Source organism: Bos taurus, chromosome 26, assembly GCF_002263795.3.
Source record: "Bos taurus isolate L1 Dominette 01449 registration number 42190680 breed Hereford chromosome 26, ARS-UCD2.0, whole genome shotgun sequence".
NCBI classification, from domain to species: Eukaryota; Metazoa; Chordata; class Mammalia; order Artiodactyla; family Bovidae; genus Bos; species Bos taurus.
The window spans coordinates 5,126,886-5,146,213 of NC_037353.1; the positions used below are offsets into that span (position 1 = coordinate 5,126,886).

The 19,328-nt window shown below is 36.0% G+C and overlaps 1 protein-coding gene and 1 long non-coding RNA gene across 2 annotated transcripts in view; one reads left to right on the forward strand and one right to left on the reverse strand.

Moving 5' to 3' along the window:
- Positions 1 to 19,328, forward strand: part of PCDH15 (protocadherin related 15) — a 1,060,244-nt gene that overhangs the window by 617,832 nt on the left and 423,084 nt on the right. The window lies entirely within an intron of this gene.
- On the reverse strand, positions 7,851 to 11,498 carry LOC132343997 (uncharacterized). The gene is made up of 3 exons (XR_009493060.1): positions 11,408 to 11,498; positions 10,566 to 10,626; positions 7,851 to 7,938 (listed from the first exon to the last, which is right to left on the reverse strand). It is a non-coding gene; the product is annotated as an uncharacterized lncRNA (long non-coding RNA).

Genomic DNA, 19,328 nt, shown 5'->3' on the forward strand with positions numbered 1-19,328 from the left:
ATTGTAAAATAATTAGCCTCCAATTAAAATAAATAAATTTATACTAAAATTTTTTTAAAAAATCACTGTGAAGTCCAATGTGAAGGTGTGCCTTATGTTCTCTTCTTCTAGGTTTTATTTTAGGAGTTTTACAGTTTCAGGTCTTATATTTAAGTTTTTATATGCATTTTGAGTTAATTTTTGTGAGTGGTGTGAGATATGGGTCCAGTTTCATTCTTTTGAGTGTGGCCATTCAGGTTTCCCAACACCATTCATTGAAGATGAGTATTCTTAACTCCCTTGCAAAAATGGACCATGTGTGTGGGGGTTTGTATCTAGGCTCTCATTCTGTTCCACTGGTCTCTGTGTCTGTTTTTATTATGCATCCTCTACAGTTTTCATGATCAGAGTTTCTTGTTCAGATGCTACAAAGTTTCTATTTTAGATGAGATCACAGTGTGGTTCAGGGTGGTGGTAGGACCACAGACAAAGTTTCTATTTTAGATGCAGTTCCTCCACCTGTCATGGCCTCATTAAGTACAAAACAAGGAGGCAGTTTTGCCTTCTGCCTAATGCCTGCACCTGAGCTGGCAGTCCTTGAGGCCAGCCCTGTCTTTCTTGCCTCAGCAGCACTGAAACTTACGTGGGGTCCTGTGATGCACCACAACAGCAGCTCCCTCTGAGGCAGATGCAGCAATGTCTCCTTCTCAGGGGGCTTCAGCAGGATTGGCCTTTGGTTACTTCAGTGGCAAAGCTATTGGTGTTTTTTTGAGAGCACACCCAGGGGTCCATGCCGATGAATATTATGGATAAATGCTAGGGAGTTCTTCTCTGTGAAAGCTGCCTTTATACATTGAATGTTAAATATCCATTACTGTTATGGAAGTTGTTGAGGTCTTCAGCAGCAAAGGCTACCAGGATCCTCCACGGAACAGGCCACTGGAGACTGAGATGGCACCGCCGCATGGCTGACTCTCACAACTCCCACTCTTCTTCACTCGTCCTTGCTGTTCTGACATCTCAGCCATGCCAGTTTCCCCTGCCATATTTTCCATGGGTCATTCTTGATATTTCGCACCACTGTGTTGCTGTAGGCTCTAAGCTGTTCTCGTGAGTTCTCCCAGAGCAGTCTTCATCTGTGGATGGCTATTAAGGTTTGTGGGGGAAGTGAGGGCTAGTATCTCTGGCTCTGCTTACCCTATTGTTGTTACCTAGTGTGTTTTCAATTAAAAAATGTATTTTCTCAATGTTAATTTTTTTTTCTTTTTAAAAAATGTTTATTGGAGTATAGTTGATTTACAGCGTTGCATTACTTTTTGCTGTACAACAAAGTGAATGAGTTATACATATCCAAATATCCACTCCTTTTTAGATACTTTTCCCATGTTGTTCATTACAGAGTATTGGGTAGAGTTCCCTGTTCTATACAGTAAGTTCTTATTAGTTATCAATTTTATTTTTAAAAAATATTTTATTGGAGGATAATTACTCTCTGTCATACATCAACATGAATCAACCATGTCTATATACAACTTCCCTCTTGAACCTCCCTCCCATCTCCTACCCTTCTAGGTTGTCACAGGGCACTGGATTGAGCTTCCTGTGTCACACAGCAATTTCCCATTTGCTATCTATTTTACATATGGTGATATATGTTTCCATGCTGTTTTCTCAATTTGTCCCACCTTCTCCTTCCCCTACTGTGTCCACAAGTCTTCTCTTTATGTCTACATCAATGTTAATTTTTGATGGTTACTACAGAGTCAGAAATGCTGACAATTTTATCATCTGTTTTCACCAAACATGCTGATGTCTCTTCTTGACCGCAGTACTTTGTAATTTCTTTGTAATCTCTATGTTGACAACATTTTTGCCTATAAATAATGATGTTTTATATTTTCTTTCTGATCTGTATGTCTCATTTCTTGTATGGTTAATGTCCTTAATACTAAACTGATATAATTTATAGTACTGCATTACTTTATTACAGTATTATATTACTGCATTACTTAATTTTAGATTCTGTCTCCTGTAGAGGTCTACATTGTATTTACTTGATAATATCCTTGAGTAATCAGTAAGTTAACAAAAAACTGTCTTCTTTTCCTCAAAATATTCCACTCTCACACCTTTGCCACTGTCAATGAAAGTTACTTGAAATCATACCAGGTTCATTGCACATACCTCAAAATATTTTCCAAGAAATATACCCCAGGATAACTTCCAAGAAAGATATTGTATGTCTTTAGTTGATTTCTGTAAGCATTGGTAATCCAATTGCATGGAAATGGGAAGTTGTCTTAAAATATTTAACAAAATCCTACTCCCTACTTTCATCCATAAATGATATTTTTAGAGTTAAAGGATTATATTTTAAACATTTTTTATCTATTGGTTTTACTTTAAGAATGTATTATTATCATCAATTTATCATATCTGATACAATGATTTTAATATCACTTGCTAGAATATTAAATTAGACCACAAACAGTAGTGTATATAAGTGATGAAAGAAGACACTTTCCCACTGTTGTTGAAACAGTGAGAGCCCTGAAAGATTTGATAGCTATATAATTAATCAAATAATAGATTACCTAATTGAATCTGAGTGAACTATAAATAGAAAATATATCTATAGATATCTAAAAACAAAATTAAAATTATATTCTCAGTGTTCCATGGGCTTTAAATGCTATGATGACCACCAGGCATGATTTTAAATGATGATTCATATTTCTTTGCTACTGGGTAGGAAGTATGGTAGCAGGTTTTCTTTCTTACCTTAGAGTAAGAATGGTACAATCTGGCCCTAAGAATGATAATTAGATTGTGTGGTGGGCATCTGTCAGATGAAAGGATTTTTATTTCTGTTGCCATGTGCCCCTAAAATATACGATATTCTACAGTAAAGATGCATGATGCATGTGATTTGAGATGTGAGAACAAAGAGTGTGAGAAGCATTACGTTTAATTTATTTATATCTGATCAACTCCCTCTATTGGTTAAGTAGGTAATGACAAGGAACTGCTAAGTAATGCTTGCTAATTCTAATACTTGACTAAAAATAAAGACTTGTACCCATGGGAAAATATACATGCTGATGGAGGGGAGAAGTGAATCCGATCAATATCTTATATTGTATATAAAAACATCACATGTTAATTTGAATGAAATATAAACAATTAAAGTTCCTATATTAAATAAATAACTAGTTTTAAGAGAGGGTCAAATTAAAATCCATTGTCTGACTATTCTTTTCTCAAAATGTCACTTTATGGAAAAATTTAGCTGTTTGCATGGACTTCAGTGGTAAATATCATAAATTCTTATTTCTTTCCATAATATAGAGGGCATTTTAATCATATATAATGATCTAGAACCAAATATACAGATGTCAACTGATTTATATATTCATTGTTAGTGTAATTAAAACCAAAAATATGCACTAGCATTATCAATAAAGTATCAGTATAAAAGAAATTATATCAAATTATAGTTCTATTTGGGTGTCCCAGGTGGTGATATTGGTAAAGAACCCATTTGCCAGTGCACGAGACATAAGAGTCAAGGGTTCAATCCCTGGGTCAGGAAGATGCTATGGAGGGAAGCATAGCAATCCACTGAGTATTCTTGCCTGGACAATCCCATGGACAGAGGAACCTGGGAGGCTACAGTCCATGGGGCTGCAAAAAGTTGTATACCACTAAAGCAACTTAACATGCCTGTAGTTTTATTAAAAAACAAACAAACAAAATAAAACACTACATCTAAATGGTGTTCCTTTTAGTATCATCTATTAACTTTTAGGGATCATTGAAAATAAATTTATATTCAACTTGAATATTCAAATGAGCCAAAAAGATTGCAGACTATGAAATAAAATGTTAGAAAAGAAAATTGAAAATTGAATTATTCAATGGAAATGTTAGAAAAAAGAAATATTCATAGAAGTTGTTAATAATCTTAAAGGGCATGCACTCAGCTTAAACGTACTATGGACCAAATCATGTCCACCCACAAAATGCATGCCTTGAAATCCTAACCCCCGACGTGATAGCATTTGGAGATGGGGCCTTTGAGAGGTACTTGGATTTGATTGTGGTCATGAGGGTAGGGGCTGTATGTTGCACTAAGGGTTTTTATACAAGGAAAAAGAGAGACAAAAGGTCTTTCTCTCTTTTGCTATGAGAGGACACGGTGAGAAGGTGGACATCTACAAGCCAGAACAAAGGCCTACACCAGGAACCAAATCTGGCACCTTGATCCTGGGCTTTCCGACCTCTCAAATTGTGAGAAATCAATATCTGTATTTTAAACCACTCAATCTATGGTGTTTGTATATGGCAGCCTGTGCTGACAAAATGCACATCTTTGAGTGGAGTTTTTTGCATTGAGGACTCCATCCAGGTACATCGCAACAGAGAAGCCTTAGTCATTCAGGTATAAATGATACTCTATAAGATCTTGAAAGATCTATAAGCCAGATATTTAAAAATATTGTTAATTAAATCTTTTGACTCACCCCTGGATGTAAAGCAGAATCAAATGAAACTGCTGTGGATGTAGCAGAAGTGGCCTATGTTATTGAGAGTACCCCTCTTTCCAACCATTATGGCTACTGGCAAAGATCTTATTACTTCTCAGAGAACAGTTAGAAAACCACTATTGTAGGCCATTAATCTTAGGTGGCTGAGAGCTAATAGGAAATTCAGTGTGTAGCTTCTGATCAGATCTTTAGACTAACACTCTCAGTACTCAACCCAAAGTAGGGCAATGCCAAAGAATGTTCAAACTACTGCACAATTGCATTCATTTCACATGCTAGCAAAATAATGCTCAAAATTCTCTAAGCTCAGCTTCAGCAGTACGTGAACCTAGAAGTTCCAGATGTTCAAGCTGGATTTAGAAAAGGCAGAAGAACCAGAGATCAAATTGCCAACATCGGTTGGATCATAGAAAAAGCAAGAGAATTATGGAAGAACATCTACTTCAACTTCATTGACTTTGCTAAAGGTGTTGACTGTGTGGATCACAAAAAAATGTGGAAGTGAAGAGAAACTAAAGAGCCTCTTGATGAAAGTGAAAGAGGACAGTGAAAAAACTGGCTTAAAACTCAACATTCAAAAGTAAAGATCATGGCATCTGGTTCCCATCACTTCATGACAAACAGGTGAAGAAACAATGGAGAACAGTGAGAAATTTTATTTTCTTGGGTTCCAAAATCACTGTAGATGGTGACTGCTACCATTCAATTAAAACATTCTTGCTCTTTGGAAGAAAAGCTATGACAAACCTAGACAGCATATGAAAAAGCAGAGACATTACTTTGCCCACAAAGATCTGTTTAGTCAAAGCTATGGTTTTTCCAGTAGTCATGTATGGATGTGAAAGTTGAACCATATAGAAGGCTGAGTGCTGAAGAATTGATGCTTTTGAACTGTAGTGTTGGAGAAGACTCTTGAGAGTCCCTTGGACTGCAAGGAGATCAGACCAATCAATCCTATAGGAAATCAATCCTGAATATTCATTGGAATGTCTGATGCTTAAACTGAAGCTCCAGTACTTTGGCTACCTGATGTGAGGAGCCAACTCATTAGAAAAGACCCTGATTTGGGGAAAGATTGAAGGGAGGAGGAGAAGGGGACAACAGAGGACAAGATGATTGTATGGCATCACCAACTCAATGGACATGAGTTTGAGCAGACCCCACGAAACGGTGATGGACAGGGAATCCTGGCATCCTGCAGTCCATGGAGTCACAAAGAGTTGGACATGACTGGGCAACTGAAAACTCAGTCCTCAAACATTCAAGCCTAGGTGGATGAGAGAGTATGTATAAAGTTCTAGCATGGGACCTGACATATAGGATGTCATCAGTAAATGATATGTCCATGGTATCTCCTTCCTCTCTTTGTCTCTCTCTCTCTCTTTCACTTTCCAGACAGATTTAATTTGTATCCTTATTCCACTTTTTAGCTATAAATTTAGGCAATTTTTAAAAACCATTCTAATTCACAGATTTATCATCTGTATTGTTAAAATTATACTATCACTGAACCTGCCAGACTTCCCTGTCCATAGATTTCTCCAGGCAAGAATAGTGGAGTGGGTTGCTATTCCCTTCTCCAGGGGATCTTCCTGACCCAGGGATTGAAGCCGGGTCTTCTGATTGCAGGTGGATTCTTTACCATCTGAGCAACCAGGAAATCCCCATATAGGTTTTAGATGAGAATTAAATATCATGATGTATGCAAACATCAATACATAGTGATTACACTGTGAGAGTAGTTGATGCTGTTGTGTTTTTTGTCAAAACATTAGCTAGCTAATGCTTGGTGATATATATGCAGGTTTTAAGTATTAGCCCATCTACATGGAAACAAGAGTCACTGAAGAGCTAACCAGTTGGAGACTATAATCATACACCATTTCTAGAGGGAGTGTAATTCTGCTTGACCAGGAAATACCATTTTTTCTACACAAGAAGGCTTGCTGTCTGTTCTTAAACTCAGATCCTCCATGAGTTTGCCCCTGGCTCATCACTTCTGACCTCATCTCCTATGATTCTCCTGTTCTTTCCACTCAAGCCACACTCTTTGCTGTTCTCGCAGCATAACATATATGTTTTCTTTCTTCCAGGCCCTTTGTCTGATATTTGGTACTTTCTTTCCCAGGCTATACCCATGGCTGGTTCTCTCACTTTCTTCAGAACTTTCTCAAATATTAACTTTATGAAAAGTCTTTTTATGACCAACCTGTATAAAATAATAATCCTTCACTCTCCCAGATGCCCTTCACCACTTCTTTTTTTTTTCCTTTTCTCTACAGCACTCATTAACATTGCATAATATGTTTATTTTGTTTGCTTGTTTGTTGGCTATTTTCTGACTTTACTAAAATTCATTGAAATGACCTTTTTATTAGTGCAGGGCCTACTTTGTTCACTGCTGCTACTGCTGCTAAGTTGCTTCAGCCGTGTCTGACTCTGTGCGACCCCATAGACGGCAGCCCACCAGGCCTCCCCATCCCTGGGATTCTCCAGGCAAGAACACTGGAGTGGGTTGCCATTTCCTTCTCCAATACTTTGTTCACTAGTATAGCCCAAGTACCTGAGACATTTCCTGGCACTAAGTAGTCACCAGGTAATTTTTATTGAGTGATGATTATTAGCAGGAAAGGAGAAAACAAAGTCATAGCTTTTATAGTGTCTGCTTTACTTACAAAGAGATAGAATGCAATCTATTATTATTTTTATGCACTACATAAGTTAGAATCATTGTGGAAAGTCAAACATACATTTCTTATTATACTATAGCTACGGCTCCTTTAAAAACAAACAACAATTAATGTATTTCAAAGTTTTGAGAGAGAAAATAGTGCCTTTATAGCTTCAGCCCCTCATTAATCCTCATCTTCCAATGAACTGCTGGGGCTACTCTGAAAATAATTCACACACTCAAGAAGTGCTTTTTGAAAAAGGATATCAAGAGTGATGACTGTCAAAATTTTTAATCTGTTCATTTATTCAGTACACAATAACCAAACACCTATTATGCTCTGGGCAGTGTGCTGATTGGGTGAATACAGTAATAGAGAGAAAGCCCTCCCTCTCTCAATAGAATAATAATCTTGTAAGTAAATAAAAGACCAAAGGTAAATGACTATCCAATAGGCCAGGTAATTTTATAATCTCACAATACAATGTGTTAAAAGAATTCAAAGACAGAATGAATACTTTTAATACAAAATGTACAATAATTCAATTTAGGTAAGTATTTTAGAATTACATTCATGATCATAATAATGATCATTCCCAAATTTTGTGTGTGTGTATATATATATATATATATAAAATTTAAAAATCTTTATAGAACATATTGAACTTTTAATATATTGCTGGGTCCTGTTGATAAGATTAAGTGGTTCTCCAGAAATGGTTGATTGCAGGTTTCTTATTCCTAAGGAAAAAATAAATGATAGGTAACCCCATAGTTAAGAGGAAAAAAAATTATATAAATTGCAGTTGTCTGCTTTGGTGAAGGAAACATGAAATGTCAAAGAGAAAATTTTTATGGTTCTTTAATCATAATCATCAAATTGTAACAAATGGAACTTTCAATTGGATTCCTTTCTTTTGCTGGAATTGCACATGAGATTATACTTGAATACCAAATGAAGAATAATATTTCATAAGGCATCTCATATGGCTTTCACCAAAGTTATTCTGTTGGAGACAATTCTGTAAAGCTTGACATATATAAAAAAAGCAATTTAACAACCATCATGATCAGGTACATATGCAATTCTTTTCATCTTTTTTAAACAACTTTCAGTGCTTAGAATGTCATTGCTAGAATAAAGTATGTTATTCCCTCTTCACTCAGATTCATTAAACTGTATTCATTGTTCTTTACAAAGTTGTTTTGATACACTTCACTAACTATCAATTTGAGAAAAAAGATTGGTTGCTTTTGTTCATTAGAAAACACATGCTCTTTAATAATACTGTTTCTTAAGAACACATATTGAATTGTTTTCTTTCAATTTCTCATTTATCTTCATTTGTTCACCGTCACTGAAAGCTTAACATATGTTGTGTAACAATAAGGTGAACTAATTGAATGCTTCTTACATATACTCCAAAAGTTGCTCACCTTTTCATCATTATGGTATTGAGGGAATGCAGCTACACTTGCTAGAACAAGAAAAATTACTGAAAGGTACTCAAATTTAGTGCAGGATATGTTCTAAGGATCTTGAGAGTAGAAAAAGTGTTTATTGCATCCAAAGCAAGTAGGGAAATACTCCTTTAAAAATAAGTATAAATGTTCTTCCCCTGCTGAAAGTGAAAGCAAAAGTTGCTTAGTTGTGTCCAACTCTTTGGGACCCCATGCCTGCCAGGCTCCTCTGTCCAGGGAAGTCTCCAGGCAAGAAGACTGGAGTGGGTAGCTTTTCCCTTCTCCAGGGGATCTTCCCAACCCAGGGACTGAACACAGATCTGCTTCACTGAAGGAGGATTCTTTACTGTCTGCGCCACCACGGAAACCCCTGCTAGTTTTTGGAAAATCCTATTGATCAAAGAGTAGTTTAATCAGTTAAGAGTTCCTTGACCACAAGACAAGATCAGTGGGTTCCTAACTCTTTCATCAATAAAACTGAGTGATGAGCAGCTGGGACATATGTAAACGATTTTTCTTGTAGCCTAACATCCAGGTCAGTAATTAGTATGCTGGATTCCAACAAAATGTTTATTCAGTGAGCGAATCAGAAACTCAGTGTTAGGAACTAAATTCTCTCTCTTGTGTACAATCTCCTGTAAAATATTCCACTCACTTCCTAGCATAATCTGGGAAACCACGAATAGAAAATGAGAGAGCCTCCATGTGCCTGAGTCAGTGAATGAGAACTTACACTTTCTCTGAGTAAGAAACTTGCTTTTCTGGACCACAGGAATTTGGATATTCATCTTTTATAGCAATGAACATAACTTAACCAATAAAGGATATTCATTAGATTGATAGAAAAGAAAAAAGAAAAAAAATATCAATGACACTACTTTCCCATGTCACATCCACCTTCTTTGATTTTCACTAGCTTGATAGCATTGAAAAATGTAAGTTAGTGGACTCCCTGGCTTATACTTCAGTTGAGTGGGGTTTATTCTCAACACCTATCATCCTGACAGGATAAATGGAGAAACTGTTCTCTAGCTCTTAACATTCTGATCAGTTGAATACCATGCTAAATACAACAATAAACAATGTGAAAGGTCTCAGTCTGTTTCTAAGACCCAGACTATGCAAAGTACTTATCATCCTATCTTATCCATAAGAGAAGAAACACATTTTCAACTCCCCCTCTGTCCACCTAACGATGCTAGATAAAGGGCAGGGTAATGAGAAGGGGGTGACATGCTTTACCATCATTGGCATATGGGTTCTTAAGATCCATGAAGAAGACAGTGGGTAAATAACTGATTTATTTGAGAAATTAGCTTAAATTAGAAGAAACATGAAGTAATTTATCCTTCTTCTGGTTGGAAACTATTTCAATATTGTGTTATTTGTTATTATTAATTATACGTAGTATAATGTAACTTATTCAGTTACAAGGAAGGAAATGAAAATTTCTTCACATCATACCACACAGCGATAGCTAATTTTAAATTTATTTATGCATATAAAGTTAGATGATTTCTCACATACCCACACCTGCTATTTAATTTGTGGAAATCTTTCATTGTGCTTATTTTCACTCTTTGCTTTCTTTCCTCCTTGTTTCTTGTCTTCGCCCAACACTGACTGATATGTACTGTAACATTCAGTTCTCAATACCCTTATATAATTCACTTTCTTTCATTTAATAGAAAGTTTATTATGTGTATGTATGTGTTTATTCAGAATAGAAATACTATATACACATTTTTAGGTACTTTGCTTTTTCATTTTAAAAAATACTTGATGGAAATATTTAAAGATCCTCAGGTGCAGATCTAAAGCAATTTTAAAAATATTTTCATTCATTATATCCCAAAATCTAATGAATCTGAAATTTTCAAATGTTGTAGGTCATATGATTAACTCACCTGTGATTTGTGTGTTCCTAATTTTGATAATTTTTCCATTCGAATCTTTTCTTTTTCTTATCTATTTGAAGAAATAGTATTATTATTAAGATTATATTCATATTATTTTATGTATCAGGCTTTATTTTGATAGATAGCAATATAGTTCCATGATCTATAAATTATTCACTGATTGTATTAATGATATACTTTTTATTCAGATGTTTAAAATGTTATGTAATTAAAAATCTCTTTACTTTTATGATAGCTAATGGTTATCCTAATATAAGTAAGATCTCATAGATTTTATAATCTACATATAATGATCTTATTCCCTTGTAAAATTTCATTTTTATAAATTGTTCACAAATATTTTGTAGCTGTTTGTCTCTAAAAGCTTACGACTATAATAACAGTCAACATTTACGTAAAAAGAATGCTCATAAGTAAAGTAGCAATTTAAATATTATTAAGAGTTATCTGTCAAAACCAATAGTAGAAATCACTGCAAACAATAAAATCTGAGATCATTTAAAAAGACAAGAACATGATAATCAACACAAAGATGCCCATTAAAAAAAATTGTTAAGAATGTTTCAGAAGTTCCTATGAATTTTCTAAGATAAAAAAATCAAAATAATTCTTCTAAACATTAAGGATAGAGAGACAAATCTCGCCAGTGCTATGGTGATATATTTGAATATCCAAAAGATTATATTAAATTTAAAAAACTCCCAAATTAATGAGTGTATTGACTTTATTTTCATAACCCTTCACTGCATAAAAATTAAATAGTAAAAGATTAATATGCTTTGTACTGTCTCTCCCAGGCTTCCCTGGTGGCTCAGTGGTAAAGAATCTACCTGTCAATGTAGGAGATGTGGGTTTGATTCCTGAATCGGGAAGATCCCCTGGAGAAGGAAATGGTGACCCACTCTAATATTTTTGCCTGGGAAATCCCATGGAGAGAGAAGCCTGGCGGGCTATAGTCTATGGGGTCACAAAAAGAGTTGGACATCACTTAGCAACTAAACAGCAACTGTCTCTCCTAGGAAGAGAGATGTATCTAAAGCATAATAATCACAGAACTATAATTAATTTTAACAAAGCTTAATATGATATATGATAATCTGATAATCATCAGTATTTGTTTAAAAGCATATTGTGATTTTATGTTACGTATAAATATCATTACTGTCACTACATAGTAATGATTCTTCAAATGAATTCACGTTCATAATTTCTTTCTTTCCTATGATTTTCCTTGCTTCTAGTGCATGAAATGACCTGCCATGTTCCTGATACTATCATTAAAAATCTATCTTAATCCATTTTTAGGAAAGATTTTGTTTTATTTTAATCTAGATTGAAGTCATATTTTATATCAAAGTAATCATCATTTCTATTTTCTTGTTTTCTCTTTGGAATGGCTGAGGCTTTTTGTATGTGTGTGGGTTATGTTCATTGCCCTGTATTCCAGGGATTTCAAGAATACAACATACAGAGTGAGTTTCCAGGACTAAATTGAGTCTATTTCCTACAGATTTCTCTAGGGTTCAAGAAACACCCAAAGAAGAAACATCTTCACCAATGTCCTTGTCCAGTTCACTTTGGCTTATTTAAATAGCCCACCCCAGTAATGGAAAGTTATAAGAATTATAATTAAATATTCCTGAAATTTACTCAGGGATTACTCCACATTGCTGCTTTCTGCTATGCAGCTTTCTACTATGCAACTTTCTACTTTTTTCTACTCTGCTTTCTTTTTACTATGTCCCTTCTCATCTCCTCTCTGTCTCTATCTCATCTGACTTTGACTACTATTCTTCTGATCTAGCCTAGTTCAAATTGCTTACATTCACTATATCCTTAGTTTTATTTGACTCTCCTGTACCATTCATGATATTTCTTCTCATTTCCTTATGCTGCCACCAAAAACAAGGTACATTATGATTCTGAACTCATTCCAGGCCCTCAGGACACAGCTCCAGCTAAACCTTAGGCAACCTCTGGCAGGGTCAAGTATTATAGAAGAATTCAATACATTAGCAAGAAGGCCAGTGCTGAAAGTGATTTTCTTTCCAAGGCTGTAGCCTGTTTAGTCAAGGCCTATTAAATGCCATGCAATTTGTTATTTTCTAAAAGTGAAACTTTCAGCCCTCCTGCAGCATTCCATTATGGTGAAGATTACTTTTAAAGTAATTTTAGATCACTGTCTCCTCAAATGCTGGAGTTGTATAATTCTTTCCAGAATCTTTTCTATGATACATACTTTCTGGAAGATTGAGAGTGAATAAGAAAGTTTTACAGAATGCATGGCAAAAGAAAAAGTGCCATTTTAATTTGTTCCTGTTAGGCTTCCCACATTTCTTATTTCAAGTCGAAATTTAAAAACAAAACAAAACACAAATGCTAAATAGAAAATTTTAAAAAGTTTTAGTTTTATATCAAGATTTTGTATTGTGAGTTATAGTTATAATTCGTGCTTCATAACGGTATTTTCTAGACAAGATTTTGAAGAAGTATGGCTGTCAGAGTCATTGAAAAATATTTTCCATATGAGAATTTATTCAGATTCATTATTATTGTATTATATTTATTTCTTATTATCAGATTTTTTATTCTGTTAGAAAAAATTAAGTACATAAACAGGTGTTTCAAAACTAGATTTAAGGAGACATTTTTATACCAAGGTTGTTTTTATGTAGTCAACTCAGTGTTTAGCTCCCTTGCATTTCTAGCTTTGCCCCTAAGCCAGTGTTAGGATGTCATTCTGTTTGCCCTTTAGCAGTTATTTATATTTAATATTAGTGTGGGATTTTTCCTCAGTTGAAACTATCACTCGACTTATTTTGGCAGAATAAAGAGTGAAGGTTTTGACTCATAGCCTCTCAATTCTAAGTGGATTGTTACTACAATGATATTCACTATGTATTTTCCTGATATCTATTATTTTTTGGTGAATTTAATTCCATAGAAAAATACAGTCCATATTTTCTTTTCTGTCCATGTATTCCTACTTTGTCAGAAAAAAAATAAATTCCATTTTCAAACAAGAACAAGATATCAATCTAATTCACACTTTGACCTTCAAATTCCCCTTGGCTACGCAGGGTTTACTGTATCTAAGCAACCCCATCTCTAGTTTTTCATCTCTGGCAGAGATGGCTCTGGAATATTGGGTAAAAATTACACCACAGGAGGGTGTCCCCCCAAAAAGGAAAAGAATCACTGAGAGGTTGTGAATTTACCAATTTACCAAATATCTTTTACATGTGAAATATCTGAGATTCTTTTTATACCTAGGCTCTTTTAATACTGAACAGATGTCATCTGGTAATTCAGTTCTGGGCCAGGTCTCATGCACAGAACAATGCATATATTAACAGAAGCTGTTTGTTCTTCAACACCTTTTAACTGATTGTCTGTACATATAAAAGGAGCAAAAGTGAATGCCTTCCATGTAATGTCAATTTCACAAGTATGTTACTTAAAAATAAATGTTTACACTGTAGGTTATTTGAAATCAGTGGCTAAATATATTTGTATGACATCATATTCTAATTCCATTGATTTACTGGAATGTACTGAGAGTATATGTCTATAAACCCCTATAATATAAATCTACAAATTTATTATTTTAGGAAATAAATCTATATTATTTTCAGCAAACTATATATCAAAAAATTTCATACATGTTTTAATAGTAACAGGTATTTTATTTTAACTCCTCATTTAACTTACTTTCTCCAATTAAGAGTAGTTCTATATTTCTGAAAAATAAGCAAAAGAAAGAATCATTTTCCACAAGTTCTATCTTCTTTAAGTTCAGTTCAGTCACTCAGTCATGTCCAACTCCTTGCAACCCCATGGACTGAAGCACGCCAGGCTTCCCTGTCCATCACCAACTCTTGGAGCCTGCTCAAACTCATGTCCATCAAGCCAGTGATGCCATCCAACCATCTCATCCTCTGTCATCCCCTTCTCCTCCTGCCTTCAATCTTTCCCAGCATCAGAGTCTTTTCAAATGAGTCACTTTTTGCATCAGCTGGCCGTTTTATTGGAGTTTCCACTTCAGCATCAATCTTTCCAATGAATATTCAGGACTGATTTCCTTTAGGATGGATTTGTTGGATCCTCTTGCTGTCCAAGGGACTCTCAAGAGTCTTCTCCAACACCATAGTTCAAAAGCATCCATTCTTTGGCACTCAGCTTTCTTTTTTTTTTTTTTGGTTTTCTTTTTTTTAAATTTTATTTTTAAACTTTACAATATTGTATTAGTTTTGCCAAACATCAGAATGAATCTGCCACAGGTATACCTGTGTCCCCCATCCTGAACCCTCCTCCCTCCTCCCTCCCCATACCCGCCCTCTGGGTCGTCCCAGTGCACCAGCCCCAAGCATCCAGTATCGTGCATGGAACCTGGATCAGCTTTCTTTATAGTCCAACTCACATCCATACGTGACTATTGGAAAAACCATAGATTTGACTAGATGGATCTTTGTTGGCAAAATAATGTCTCTACATTTTAATATGCTGTCTAGGTTTGTCATAACTTTTCTTCCAAGGAGCAACTCTCTTTTAATTCCATGGATGCAGTCACCATTTTCAGTGATTTTGGAGCCCAAGAAAATAAAGTATGTCACTGTTTCCATTTTCCTCATCTATTTGCCAGGAAATGATGGGACAAGATGCCATGATCTTAGTTTTCTGAATGTTGAGCTTTAAGCCAATGTTTCACTCTCCTCTTTCACTTTCATCAAGAGGCTCTTTAGTTCTTATTTGCTTTCTGCTATAAGGGTGGTATCATCTGCATATCTGAGGTTATTGATATTTCTCCCGGCAATCTTGATTCCAGCTTTTGCTTCATCCATCCTGGCATTTTGCGAGATGTACTCTGCATATAAGTTAAATAAGCAGGGCAGCAATATACAGCTTTAACGTACTCCTTTTCTTATTTGGAAACAGTCTGTTGTTACATGTCCAGTTCTAACTGTTGCTTCCTGACCTGCATACAGGTTTCTCTAGAGGCAGGTCAGGTGGTCCTGGTATTCCCATCTCTTTTAGAATTTTCCATAGTTTATTGTGATCCACAGAGTCAGTAATAGTCTGCAAAAAACAAGAGGTAATATTAATTCCTCAGGTTTATAGATATCACCCAACCTCTCCTTTCTGCAAACAGTTTAGTGGAAAGCTCCACAAAGTATGCACTGCTTTTAATTATTAGTTGAGACATATAGTAACTGATCTTTTCTTGCAAGTGCATTTTAGGCTCCTTAACAAGGAAAGTCTTGTCTTATTTTTTATCACCAAAAAGATTCAGTTAGTTGATTATATATAAGTACATTCTATCTATCTGTCATCAGAATGAGAGAGAGAGAAATAAACAAAGATTGAAGGGGAGATTTTTACAACAGTGTTTTGGGAACTAAGAATATAGACATTGGGATCATATATTTTCCAGGAACATACATTTTAGTGTAGAGAGACAGAAAATTAAAATTTCCATAAATAAGATAATTTCAGGCACTGATACATACATGCTGAACACAGCATACAGTGAGTACTATGATTGCAATTGAATGAAGGGGTTTGTTGGCTAGAGTAGTCAAAGGAAGGCTTCCTGTAAGAAGGTCATTTGAGTTGAGACCTGAGTAATGAAATGGAAGGCTAAAGAAACTGCGAATATAAAAAAGCTGAAAACAGAAAAGTTTGGCACATTTTTACAAGAGAAACACTATGGAAAACCTCTATCTAACTTACTGCTTCAGGAACATTTTAGTTTCGGTATTCTCCTTTCTTGTATTTTGATGGATCTTTGGCATTAATTCTCACATTTTGGTAGTGGTTTAGTCCCTAAGATATGTCCAACTCTTTGCAGTCCCATGGACTGTAGCCCACCAGATTCCTCTATTCAGGAGATTTCCCAGGCAAGAATACTGGAGTGGATTGCTAGTTCCTTCTCCAGGGACCTTTCTGACTCAGTGATAAAACCTAGATCTCCTGCATTGCAGGTAGATTCTTTACTGACTGAAACACCAGAGTAGCCCAATTCACATGGTGTGTATATATATATACACACACACATATAGATAGATTATTTATTTTATGCACTTATGTTAATTATTGGACTTCCCTGGTGGCTCAGACAGTAAAGCGTCTGTCTACAATGTGGGACACCTGGGTTCGATCCCTGGGTTGGGAAGATCCCCTGGAGAAGGAAATGGCAATGCCTGGAAAATCCCATGGACGGAGGAGCCTGGTAGGCTACGGTCCATGGCGTCGCAAAGAGTCGGACACGATTGAGTGACTTCACTTTCACTTTCATGAGAAAGTGAGAAACAGAGCTCATGTTGTGGTTGAATTAAAGGAATTTAATACAGGGAACTAGTCACAAGTGGATTGGAAGTGAAACAAGGGAAGGAGATGCAACTCAGAATGGAAAAAACAGCAGGAAGCTTCTAACATGAGTAATTCTCCCTCTGTGTTCAATCTTGAATTCTACAATTATATGTTGAACATCTGTTCATGCTATATGCTGAGAGAAACACCAAATGAATGAACCACAGCGCTAATGCTCTAGAATCTGAGTCATAAAACATGTACAAGTGATCTGAAATAGGAACACCCATCCTGTGGGTTTTCAAAGGAATAAAGGGTCAATTCCAGCTGGAGATTCAGGAATAAACTTAAAATAGGAGGTGACATTTGAGCAGAACCTTGAACTATTTTGATATTGAGAGCTCATGTTGGAAACAGCATGGATAAAGGGCTAGATCTGGGGAGATATAGGTGGTTTACAGTGAATGATAAGCATTTTAGTTTGGCTAGAGCAGTATATAATGGAAATACTGGGAAACAGGAGGGAAAGACAGTAGTCTGTAGCCAAATCTTGAAAAACCTTTGCCTTCCAAGCTTCAGAATATAGACTTCAGGAAGAAAGCCATGCGTTGCAAACCATGACCCACAGATCAAATCTGGACTGATGTTTGTTTTTGTTAGGCTCATAAGAAAAGATTTTTTTTTTAACAGATAAACATTTGCAATCTATTTGATGATAAAGAACACTCATTTTGAACCCCAATTAAGTAAAATCTTATCTTCTCCCTAAAAAACATTCCATTCTTCTCCTTAGAATCACACTACCGAAAAGTACTCTTATTATTATATATTCTGCTAAGTCACTTCAGTCGTGTCCGACTCTGTGCGACCCCATAGATGGCAGCCCACCAGGCTCCCCCGTCCCTGGGATTCTCCAGGCAAGAACACTGGAGTGGGTTGCCATTTCCTTCTCCAATTCATGAAAGGGAAAAGTGAAAGTGAAGTCACTCAGTCATGTCTGACTCTTAGCGACCCCATGGACTGCAGCCTACCAAGCTCCTCCATCCCTGGGATTTTCCAGGCAAGAGTACTGGAGTGGGGTGCCACTGCCTTCTCCAATTATTATGTACTAAATTTTGTCAATAAAAAATGTAAAAAAAAAATCAGAAGAATAAAGCCAGATGTTCTAGAGTTCAGGGAACAAGAAAAATAGTGGTGGAAGGGACAGTCAGACAAGTAAGTGAGGACAAGTGGCCTTACTCATCCACATAATGATATAAAATCAAAGAACTCCAAAGGCAAGGAGTTAGAGTCAGATTTTTATTCAAACTGTACCACTTGCTTCTCAAGGTTTTTGACAGATTTTATAATAGTTGCAAGTGGAAATGCTCAGCCACGTCTGACTCTTTGCAACCCCATGGACTGTAACCCACCAGGCTCCAAGCTCCTCTGTCCATGGAATTTTCCAGACAAGAAAACTGGAGTGGATTGTCATTTCCTACTCCAGGGGATCTTCCTAACCCAGGAATCCATATCTCCTGCATTGGCAAAAGGATTCTTTACCACTGTACCACCTGTGGTAGCCGAATGTTTATCTATCTGGCCATGCCAGGTGTTAGTTGAGGCATGCGGGACCTAGTTGCCAGCCAGGGATTGAACCCAGGCCCCCTGCCCTGGCGACACAGAGTCTTAGCCTCTAGACCACTGGGAACGTCCCCAGAGTTGTATAGAAGTGGTGTTCTGAAAATTAAATATATAGAATCAGGGACAAGTGGAATAACAATGAGCATTATTCTACTTCCCATTTCTTTTTTTTTTCTTTTTAATTTTCCTTTCAGTAAGTACCTGTGAATTAATTGATTAGGATAACCAGTTCAAATATTTTATAAATAAACAGCTGACCATTTGATTCTCCATTTCTTAAAAAAAGTACTTAATTATTTATTTCCTTGTTCTCTATTAGATCATTGTTGGAGAGTTCAAATGCTTTTCTAATTGAAACTCCACTTTTCCCCCATATTTAGCTACAAGCCTTCTTGTTGCTGTACTGGTTCATTAGTTGATTGAATTCAGTAGAAAAGTAACATATATATTTGGTTAATTTGTGTAGTAGTTAATGTCATACACTTCATTTCTAGTTTGAATACTTTACTTTTGACTGGTATTTTTGGGTATAAATAGCAATAGAATTCTGAAGGGCTTCTTAGGTGGCTCAGTGAATGAATGAATGAATCTGCCTGCCAAGCAGGAGACAGATTTGATCCCTGGGTCTGGAAGATCCCTTGGAGAAGGAAATGGTAACCTCCTCCAGCATTCTTACCTGGGACATGCCATAAATAGAGGAGTCTGGTGGGCTACGATCCATGGGGTCACAAAGTCAGACACAACTTAGTGACTAAACAGCGTCAAAGGATTCTGAGAGTGAGCTGCTCAGTCATTCAAGTTTTGATATTTGGAAATATT